We start from the raw sequence: 12032 nt of genomic DNA, 5'->3' as shown, positions 1-12032 counted from the left end.
TTATTATAGCTATTATCATCTTTTGATTTCATTTTAAAAATTTTTCTATTTTTATATAAATTTTGACAACTAAGAAAAAAAAAATTCGGTTGCAAAGCTTTGGTAAAATGCAAGCTGATTTCTGCTATTATAAAGAAAATGTCAACATTAAAGCAATTGAAACTATTTTTAAAATTTAAATGGAGTCAAGTTTCAGAAATGTGAGTTCATTCAAGTCAATGAATATTCACTGAGTTTTTATGACATGCTGGGCACGATGCTAGGCACAGTGGGAGGTAAAAAGATTTTAAGAGTAGTCTCTGCCTTTAGGGGGCTCTGATTCAATGGAAGAGACAGGAATGTACACAAACAATCTTAATATTAGCCAGACTGTTATAAGTGTCATAACAAAGGGACTGAGAAAGTGCAATAGGGATATAAAGGAAAGATATTATCTCCAACTGGGCGAACTTGAGCAAACAAATAAACTCCACAGCTGGTGCAATAAAATGTGATTTCAAGAAAAAAAATACTTTAGTTTTAATTGCCTTCAATGGTATTAGGCAAGTTGCCAAAAAATGTTTTCTTCAACATCAAGTTATATCTCAAGAATATCACTTTAAGAAGTTGAACTACTCATTTTGATATTTTAGAATACAATATCCAATGTGAAAGTTACCTGAGTGGTTAAACAGCCTATTTGTTTTCCAATGGGGCAAACAAACTTTCTAGACAAAGAAAGTAACTTTCCAGAGGTAGCACAGGGTAGATCACTGAGTAGTTCACACTAAGATACAGGTCATGTGAATTTGGTTGAGCCTCTTTTCTACTTCGCTGGCATCCCCCTCTCTACCTTTTATTTCTTCACTCGTGCATCCTTCCGCTTCACAAATATCAAGAAGTTTTGCTCTGTGTCATAAAATAGGTTCCTGCCGCATTGAGATCAGAATGGGCGCTCTCGTTCGAAATCGTGACAAGTCATGTGAAATTGCAATCACCATTAATTCAGCACAGATCATAAAGTGCTGTCTTTTGCATATTTATTTCAGCTCTAATGAGTGGTTGTTATGTGATGATTAAGCAAAGGTGCTTCAGACTCCAATGGTGTGGATTCAAATCACAGGTACACCACTAGCTAATTTTAGAAAAAAAATATACTTAAAACTCTATGCTTCTATGCTTTATGTGTAAAATGGGGAGACTAATAGTGCCTCAGAGTTTGTAGTAATGTTTAAGTAACTGAATAGGTATGAAAAATTTAAAAAACAGTGCCTGGAGCATATTAAGAATACTCATTGTTCTATGCTTTACTCTCCTCCCCTTTAGGACGAAATCGTTACAAGATGGTGGAGAGGATGGTAATGAACATGTACTTGAGTAGTCAAATGTCCCACATTGAACTTTAATAACAAAATCTAATAGTTTTTCAACTGACTATCCATGAATTACCAGTATTATTGCCTTTACTCTTAGACAAATGAAAAATCTAGAGCTCGGAAAAGTTACATAATTTGATAAGAGACACAGATAATAAGATTTAGAGGAGATTTTTTTTTTTTTCAGATTTTTATTTGCGGGATTCTGCCTGATTATGTATGCCACCAGATAACTCTAAAAATTACTAATTCTAGATTCTAGCTTTCAGTCAAGACCTTTGCAAATATGCACTCTGAAAAGACATGTTAAAATTTTGTATACACCTGAAAATAAATGTAAGCAACGTAAACGTATGGCTATGAATTCTTTATTTCATGGCTCCATTTCATGCTTCTTCTCATTCTCTAAGTTTAACCATGATGATTATTTTTCTTTTCCAGTCCTTGAATAGGTCATGCTCCATCTTACATCTTCACCTGTATACAAGTTTTGTTTGCTCTCTGCTCATTTCAATTCTGCCCACTCTTTCCAACTTACAAATACACAGAAGCAAATACCTTGTCACTACCTTTACCTATCTGGTTTCTACAGTTTATTCTCAACCTCAAATTTAACATAAAATTCTCTGGGCCACTTTACCTGCCTCCCTCCCTAATCTGTTTGGATGTCTTCCTCCGTCTTCCACATTGCCTTGTTTCCCTTTAACAATGCACTTATTGAGCTATATAAACCTTACTGCAGTTGTCTAAAAGTCTATATATCTCGCTAAATTATGAACTCCTTAAGAATTGGGACTGAGTACTTTGTATTTATAGTTTCAGTTCCATACCTCACTCAGTTGATCCTGAATTGCACCTCCCTCAATAAGTATTTGACAAATAAAAGAATGAGATAGTAAATGAATAAATGAAAAATTGTATTAGTCATTAGACTTCCATACTAAAAGATACAACAAAATCTCTGTCTCCGACAGCAACAAATAAAATTGATAGAGTTAAGTAACTATATATTTTCAAATGATTTTAAAAATACTTGGCATAGATATATCATTTTTTAAAAAGCTTACTCTCAAATGTAAGCCCATTTGTAAATTACAACATTCAATTTCCCCGCATTTGCTTACCTTGGACTAGAAAGACACTGAAATGCCATTTTTAGGACACAGCTCTTATCCAGAGATTTGTACATAATTCATAGTTTAAGTTTTCCAAGTTTGCATAATAAATAGTTTAAATACTGCAGCAACAGAGCTGGAGAGGAAATTAGGATTCTGAATGAAAAAGTTAATTATACCTCCAAGGATTTTTTTTTTCAATACATTAAAAACAAGCTTTAGGCTAAAAAGAGATGGAAATGAAGAAGATTATGGGAGTGATGATAACTGACAAGTTGTCTTATTAAGTGAGGGTAATTAGGCTAAATTAATTTTAAAATTGTAGTAGTGCATTCTAGATCAACAATAGTGTAGATAATTTCCGGGGCTGATGATCTTGCAGCTGGGGTACTTTCCATTAGATGGACTCTGTTCTTGACGTTATTGGCCATTTTCTTTGCTTTAGCCATTCTATTTAGATAACCTGGAGGGTATCATTTAAAACTGGAATTCCCACCCATTTGCTAGGCTGCCAAAGCAGATCAAAGAACAAGCAATTCTCATCAAGGAAAAGTGGCATTTTGTGAAAAGACGTCACAGGATATTTCTTCATCTATTTGTATGTGTGTTCATCTGCCTAGCCAAGATATGAATATATTACTACTAATAATAATAAATAGTATTATTATATAATTTTTGAAAAATTTAGTGTATATCTTGCTTCTGCACTGAGTATGCTACATACATTACCTTGTTTATTTAAAAAAATAGCCCTGTAAATTGCACATAAAAACATTAAACTCAAGCTAAGAACTTGGAGCAATGAAGTGACCTGCCCAAGAACAATCAATCAGTTAATAATTGGCAGATTTTGAGTCTGCCCCCTAGCACAGGATGAAACCAATGTCACTGCACACCCATTTGCCTTGTGCTGGAGTCAACAATAGTAACCATCACTTGAAGATTTTGTAATCTGAAAAGTAAAGACGTGAAAAGTGGGAGAGATTCACCTATAAAAATGAACCCTGGAGTATAGGGAAGAGGGGAAAAATAAAGAGGCACAGGGCTTAGACTCTGGTTTTAAATAACCATGGCATAGCTTGTAAAGTTAAGTTTATTATGTGAACATTATAGTTGTCATATTCCATTATGTAAAAGGAGTCAAATAATGAGACTTTTAAGTTAGTAAAAAGACATGCCAATCATGACAATAACTCATTCCTGACTAAGGGAATGCCCCCAAGTCCCTTCTATGGATAACTGTCTCTGTTCACACACCCTGCTGAAAGAGCACCACAATAGCCTTGATTTCCAGTATGGAACAGGCTAGCATTTTCCACCCCCATGCTTGGCCACCACAACTGCTCTAGGTAGAGTAACCAACATATATGCAAACTGGTGAGTGTGAGATAGCTTGATAGGCAAAGCTCTACTCAGAGTCAGACCCCCACTCTTGGAAAAGTGTACTGTGAAATCAGATTAAATCAGCAGGTTGATACCTTGACTTTTCTCTACCAGTGCACAGTTTGTGCACCAACAACGGCTGGCAGTTCTTACTTAAAAATACACTGAATCTGCCCACTTCCTACCACCTCTTCTGCTACTGCCCCCATTTTAGCCATCAGCATCTCTCCTTTGACTTATTCCACTATCTTCTGCCCTTGCCTCAACTAGATTTATTTTTAACATAGCAGCCAGAATGTAATTCCTTTGTTCAATAGCTTCCCATTACTCTCAAAGTAAACCTCTCAAAGAGCATTTAAGATAGTTTGCAAGGCCCTGCACAACCTGGATCCCTGCCTTACCTATTTAACCTCACTTCCAACTACTGCTGCTCTCCCTGCTCATTTCACTCCAGCCACTCTGGCCTCTGTTTTTCTCCTTGATATTCCCACCACTTACTCCCATGCAAGGACCTTCACATTAGTTTTTAATTTCCTTTACAATGTTCTTCTCTCACATATCTGCATAATTCACTCTCTTGCCTCCTAAAGGTCTTTGTCAAATTTCACCTCCTCAGGGAGACCTCCGACCACTCTGTTAAAAACTGTAAACACCCATTCCCACCCAAGTCACTTCTCATCTCTGTCCCTGCTTGACTTGTTTCTATTGTGTAGATTATCCTCTAATCTAGTAGGTTATTTACTGTCTGTATCTCCTACTTAGAATGCAAAGTCTCTGTAGGCAGGGGTTACTGTCTGTTCATGACACTAATGTATCACTTGTTTTATAGCATGGCAGACATTGTTGTTACACAATAAATATGTTTTAGATGTTGGTTAAATAAGTGAATGAAAGGTGTAATGAGAAGCCAGAAGTCCAGCCATAAAAGACTATTACTGAGCGATAGAGTTCAGCAAATAGAATCTAGCAGAGAGAATCTATGGCTATAGACAGTAGACCTAAAGTACAGAATAAAGAAGCTAGTGAAAAAATAGAACAATCACATGTCTTGGGGGGAGGAAGCACAGATTTGTGTTTTAAAATCCAAGGACCCACCTTAACACTCCAATTTTCCTGTGACCCAGCCTGCTGTATGGAAACACCATCAAGACTTCAGATCAATCATAGTTGCTCTTAAACTCCATCCTCTGCATCAAGAGTCTGTCTTAGGTTTAGTCTTTGTTTTTAATACTCGAGCACAAATAAACCTTTGTTTGTCAACAGTTCTGAATTGTTTTGGCATGCCAAATGTTTTACCTGGCACCTGCAGGTATACTAACTCAATGATTAACTCATTGACTCTTCCTAGAAATGTTTCATCAAAAACATTTTTATGACCATTTTACAAGAATCAGAATCTCCAAGAAGGTAAGTCATTTATCAGAGTCCCACACTGTGTTGCAGCAGGCCTGTGATTACAGTGCAGGCCTTCCAACCTCAAGATCGTGTTCATTGTTCTTTTTCTACAACACAGTTCCTCTTCAGGGTTTTATAGGCAGCCTTTTTCTTCAAAGGTACAACCACATAATTGCCTATATGCATCTTCCTTATGATTCTGGAACCCTTACCATCCTTGTGTCCTCACCTAGCATTAATTTGCTACCTTAATTTTTGATGGAACCACAGGGCTAGGGAAGGATAAATATCTTTGTTACTTGTTTTATCTTCTCAAGATGCTGTTTTGCTTTTCTGCCTCCAACCCGTATCTTCTGGTAAGTAACAAGTAGGATCATGGCTAGTGATACAGCAAGACACTCAGGAGCCAAATACACAGGGATGAAACAGATGACAGGCAAGAACACACTTCGTGCCTTGATGGACAGCTGATCAGCAATTAAATGGATGATTTATGACTTAAAGGAAAGAGTGTTACCTATCTCATGAGCACATACACATCTATACATATAAAATACACCTTTCCAAAATCTCTGAATCACACAAATATTGTCTTGGACTTCATTCTTCATACACACGTTAGCTAATATAAATAGCTTGCCCAATGGCACACAGATAATCAGCATTCTGTTTCCTAATCTGCTCAATTGTTCTTTTCCTGTCAGTATGTTGCCTCTTGACTTTTGAAGACAAAACTCAGATTTTGGCCTCATTTCCAAAACTCTCCATGGTCTGAACATTCTCACAGCCCTCCTTCTTCTGTATCCTGGCCTAAAAGCCATTTCTTCCATGAAGTTTCCACTCTCTTCATCCCTTTTAGTTGATGCTTCCTTTTATTAGTTCCTGTTACATTATAATACCTCATTGCACCAATTATCATAGTCTGGGGGATTATAATTGTGATAGTGTTTCTATAATTTTCTGATTTTTACTGGAAAGAATCAAAGCTTTTCAACAAGAACATTGACTAGAAGAAGCCAGAATCTACGACTTTCCCCCTCTAACCAGTATTTTTTCTATTGTCAAGGTTTTTCAGGATTCCTAATGCTCTCTGAGTATGTGAACTGGTGGACAAAACTAATAAGATTCCTGCTAATAACAATTTACCTTACCTTACCTAATGACATTGAGCCAAAGGCAATCAGTAGAGTTAAAAAGAAACATAATCTCTCCTCAGAGTTTTAAGTATTCAATCAACCAAGCCCCAGAAGGTATTTCTACAAGATTTGTCAACTGGGAGAGATTTTTCAGTTGGGTTCAGTGCCAGTACTTACTGTGTTCTCCTTGGTGGGGCCACCCAGTTCTTGCCTCTATTTGCACCCGTCTTCACCAGCTGCACTTAGGTATAAGGAACAGATGAGCTTTCAACCAGCAGTTTTGACCTATAGGAGCTACAGGAGCTAGGGAGAACAGTATCAGTCCTAAACTAGCAAAGCTACAGAGTGAGGACTTCTATGTCTTCCCCCCAGTAAGCGAACTTAAACATGGTGATATTTCTCAAACCTGTTTACTTTCTTTCTTTTTCTTGAACCTACTATATATTCAACACTTTACATATGCCAATCACACCATAAAGCTTTATCTACATTACATCATTTACAGTTATGCCAGTGAGACAGGCATTGACTAGGAAATGTTAAACCTGATCAGTGAACTAGGCTGTCTGTCCCTGGAGTCCATGCTCTTGGTCCCCAGAATTGGATGATGGCCATGAACTCCAGCTGGCTTGGCTGAATCCATGGTCTTTGTTTGTTTTTAATGAACCTGGTTTTCCTCTGCCAAGCTCTGATCCTAATGCAAGGAATCACAATGGTAGTCTCTATTCCAGAGGGAATAGATTGCTCAGCAATGGGATTCTTCTGTCCTCTTTTGCCAAGACTTCTGATAATGTTTCTTTTAGAGACACACTCATGCTCCAACGGATGCCTAAATTGCAGTGTTCATGCAGGCACTATGATTTGGACTGTCACCCTTCATCTTCCTGCTATGCTCACCTTATTCCATAGCACACGTCATGGTCCAGATGACATCTTAGTTCCCTTTTCCAGTCTCTGCCTTATTGTACTATTATATTCCATCATGGATATACCCAGAAAATTGGTTTGAAAATCTGGGACGGGTCAGCTTTCAGTGTTGTCTTTACTTTGTTCGCTGATATTTTCTGAACTTGCTCTTCCTTCTGTGAGTGTCTAGATCTGTCAGTTGGCTGGTGGATGGCATTGCTCTCTCTGAAAATGGCATAAACCCATCAGAGCCAAAGGGGAAGTGATTAGTTTATAATTCTAATCATACAAAGGCATTTACCAAAGTGGTAGTAAACATGAACCCTGGGCTTGTAATACCTGGGTTCAAAACCAGGCACTACCATTTACTACCTGACTAAAGGAGGCAGGCTGTTTTACTGCTGTGAGCCTTAGAACCTATACTTGCAAAGTCACGATTGTAATGTCTCCTGGAGTTACTAGAGAAATGCAGTGAGTTACATCTTGTAAAATGCTTCATATGTTGTTTGGCTCATGCAGTCCCTTCAGCATCATTAGTGTACGTGTTATAGGAGCAGATGTGAAAAGCCAGGTCCCAAGACCAGGGATTAGAGGGATGAAGATCTGGGGGCTGGAAGCATGGAAGCATGTAGGTGAGACATGGGAGAACTTTCTTGGTCCCCAGGATTTTACAGTGGTATTCTCTGTGAAATTTCCACAAAATGAGTGAAAGAGTTGACTTCATTTAAAGGGCCAGAGGCAGTATGGTAGTCATCATAAATAATATCCATTTCTAAATTACTTTCACCAAATAATAAAAAACAAGCAGATATATTTCTCCTGAATAAATTAGAATATTGAGACAAGAATAGGTCAGAGGACAGAAGGGTAATTTGCTCAATCACTCAATTGTTTATTGCCTGGGAAACTGATGTCCTAAAATTAATATTTGTAGGAAAACAATTTTTAATTAATGTAATGTTTGCTAAACACAAAAGAACATATGAAATGTATGTGTACATTCAGAAGCATAATAATAAAAGAAACACTTCAATCTTGTGTTTAGATCTTAAGTTAGACTTAAAAGATCTAAATGGCAGTTTCTGTTTGAAATACATGAGTGTGTCCCATTCTGATCCTTTCTTTCTGCCTTCTCTTCAAAAATAAATCCTGTCCTGAAATTTTTGTTTGATTTTCTTGCATTTATAAAATGTAGTTTATCACAGTGTACATGCCTCTAAGCATATTATTTAGCTTTGCTAATTTGTTAGCTTTTTAAAAATGCTATTGCATTGTAAATAGTCTTGACGATTGATTTTAATTTTATTCAATATATTATGTTTAAACTTCATCTATATCATTTATGCCTGCAATAGATTCATTTTCACTACTATGTAACATTTCATTGTATGAAGTCATTTAAAAGAATATTCATAATCACAAGATTTTTAAGAGCACAAATTCAATTTTTTCATCTCACCCAAATTTTTACTATGATTTATATCTTGCTTTTTATTTCTTCCCCATTCTATCACCTCTTAACCAACTTTCATAATAGGTGCCAGAGTTCTCTTCCTGAATATGACAATTGTATTAACATTTTTCCACCTAAAAGTCTCAGTGGATTCTTTCTGCCCACAATATAAAATCCAAGCTGCTGACCCTACCATCGTGACTCATCACAGTCCTACTCCAATATTTGTTTCAAGTTCATCTTCAATTATAGGTTCTGTCCATCCCATCTTCTTCTGACATGCTCTTTGTTTGCCTAGACCATCAGAAATACCACCACTCCTTAAAAGCATATACATTCCTTCTGTGCATGCAGTCTCCTTTGTAAAAAAAGACTTTCTGTTATCTTTGTGAAAAACAAAGCACTAGATGTCATTTAAGACCTGGTTTTAAAATTACCAGGATCCCAGGAAAATAAAAGGGGGACAAATTACTCCTTGCACTTTGCCCCCGTAATATTTAATTAATTTTTAATTTATTATTTCTGTATTTTTGTATTAATAAAGATGTATATCATATCTTGAAGATGGAAAGCTCCATCTAGTCAAAGACTGCATTCTTTTTATGGTTGTTTCCTCCCACCATTTCATTCTTACATGGCTCTACTCCAGTAGAAAGTTTTGGCCTAATACATAGGACAGGACTGACAACAGTTGCCAATCTGACTATGGCCAAGAGACTTAAAGCTCCATCTTGAGGTCCGTGTTTAGAAATCAGTAGCATATTTTCTGATGACTGAATAGCAAATTAGATTTAACTTTTCAATTTTGCATTATTCTTATGTCATTGGGATTATGATGAATAAAAAGATAATAACAGCAATTAGCCTCTGAATGACTAATGGTCCTTCAAATTGATTCCGAACAATCAATTTGAACATCTTCCCTCAGCCAAAGTAGAACAGGGTGGGGCACAGAGTGTTCCATAAATATCCCTGAGAATGAAGATGAGAAAATTATGCCCAATGAACGCTGAGGGTAGTATGGAAATTCCCAAGGGTTGGAAATAGGGGAAGGTGCAATGTAACAATTGAAGCTTGCTTTCTGACAAACAAAAGCTTGAAGCCCCAATAGAGTGTGTTTCAAAAGTTTATTATGGTAATTATTTAAAAGTTAGTGGTGTTTTCCACATGAATCTAGCATTGCACATTGTATTTTCAGTTCCGCCCAATCCACCACAACCTATTGAATCTGTAGTGGGCCTGAAGTCTAGCATTTGATTTCGGCCACAGATTATATTAGAGTCAATGAGAAGAAATGTCTTCAAGGGCCAACTTAGGTCTCCACATTGAGACTGCTTCTCCACTGCAGGGGCATATGGAACCCCGCTCTGATGACTTTATCTCCATAGAAGTAGATCTCACTTAACTGCAGGGTACTGGTAATGGAGACTTTCGTTTTTGTCTAGCGATTAAGTAGAACAGGGTAGGAGAAGGAAAACTGTAGAAAATGGAAGAATAAGATGCTATCATTTGAATGCAGAGACGTAATGCAGAGATTTACTTCTTGTTAGTAAATTCTCTGGATTCATCTATAAGGTTCACACTTTTTGGTTAGTCTTTTACTTCAGTCTGCAGACTTTGGATATTTCTTCACATGCTTTCACAGTTTCTGCCATTTCCTGCTGCTTCTGACTAGATATATTTCTTTTTATAGTCTTAAGGCAATGCACAGGATGCAGCCTTTTATTAAGAAGCAAGGGGAAAAGTAGTATCATAGATATATTTAATTCATTGCACAAAACATAGGAATGAGTTCTGAAAAATACTAACAAATAGGTATAGCACTGAGGAGCAGTTAGGGAGACAGGCACAAATATAAAAATCTATAACAAGTTCTGTACATAAAGTTATATGAGAGCTTCAAAAAGTAATTAATTTTTATCAAATAGTATTTGAAGAAGACTCCATAGAGAACAAGGCATTTGATCTTGGTTAAGAGAATTGTTCCGACCCAGATGTTAACTGAACTTTTCTGATCCTTGGGCTTTTCATAAGATTGTCTCAGGTTCAAATTTTGCCACCTTTGGAAGTCTGAAACTTTCAGGAGATTTCTTCAAGTTTCTGAGCAGGTTTATAATTAGAACTTGCAGCTTTGACATGTATGAGACATCTCAGTGTCCCAGGCATTATTTCCCATACCCAGAGATTGCTCTGAGTTGAGTCAAATTAACATTTGTCTTTGCATTTTTTTTCACTTACATATACACACACATGTATTCACATATACTACACATATTTCATATATATTCTTTTTTTATTATTATTACACTTTACATTCTGGGATACATGTGCAGAACATGCAGGTTTGTTACCTAGGTATACATGTGCCATGCTGGTTTGCTGAACCTATCAACCTGTCATCTATGTTTTAGGCCCCACATGCATTAGGTGTTTCTCCTAATGCTCTCCTATCTCCTTTCCCCCTACCTGCTGACAGGCCTCTTATGTATAATGTTCCCCTTCCTGGGTCCATGTGTTCTCATAGTTCAACTCCCACTTATGAGTGAGAAGAAGCAATGTTTGGCTTTTTGATCCTGTGTTAGTTTGCTGAGAATGATGGTTTCCAGCTTCATCCATGTCCCTACAAATGACATGAACTCATCCTTTTTATGGCTGCATAGTATTCCGTGGTGCGTATGTGCCACATTTTCTTTATTGAGTACATCTTTGATTGTCATTTGGGTTGGTACCAAGTCTTTGCTATTGTGAATAGTGCTGCAATAAACATATCTGTGCATATGTCTTTATAGTAAAATGATTTATAATCCTTTGGGTATATACCCAGTAATGGGATTGCTGGGTCAAATGGTATTTCTGATTCTAGATCCTTGAGGAATCACCACACAGTCTTCCAAAATGGTTGAACTAATTTGCATCCCCACCAACTCTGGCATGTGCAACATCCCGCACTGCACAAGGGTTCAAAGACCTAAGAGGGAACAGTGGGGTATGAAGAAAGATACAGACACAAACATACAGAAAGCTGGGCCAGGTGGTCCGAGAGATGAGGCTGTCAGTCTCATTCAGCCCTGACCTGTCTCAGTGCACTTTATTTTATATGTTCACAGAGCACATAGCAGAGGGAGGGTGAAGTTACTTAGAACAGCCTGGTTATTATTCTCATACTTCAGTTAACATACTTCAGCTAAAAAGTATTTTGCAGCAAGGTCAGTGAAAGCTGGTTATCTTTTTCTAAGCACGTCTGTTCTATTCTGAGACATACACATCCTCCTATTATGGTTTCACTTCT

The sequence above is a fragment of the Cebus imitator genome, unplaced genomic scaffold (genome assembly GCF_001604975.1).
Source record: "Cebus imitator isolate Cc_AM_T3 unplaced genomic scaffold, Cebus_imitator-1.0 Scaffold236, whole genome shotgun sequence".
NCBI lineage: Eukaryota > Metazoa > Chordata > Mammalia > Primates > Cebidae > Cebus > Cebus imitator.
Note: the sequence above shows the minus strand (reverse complement) of the source record.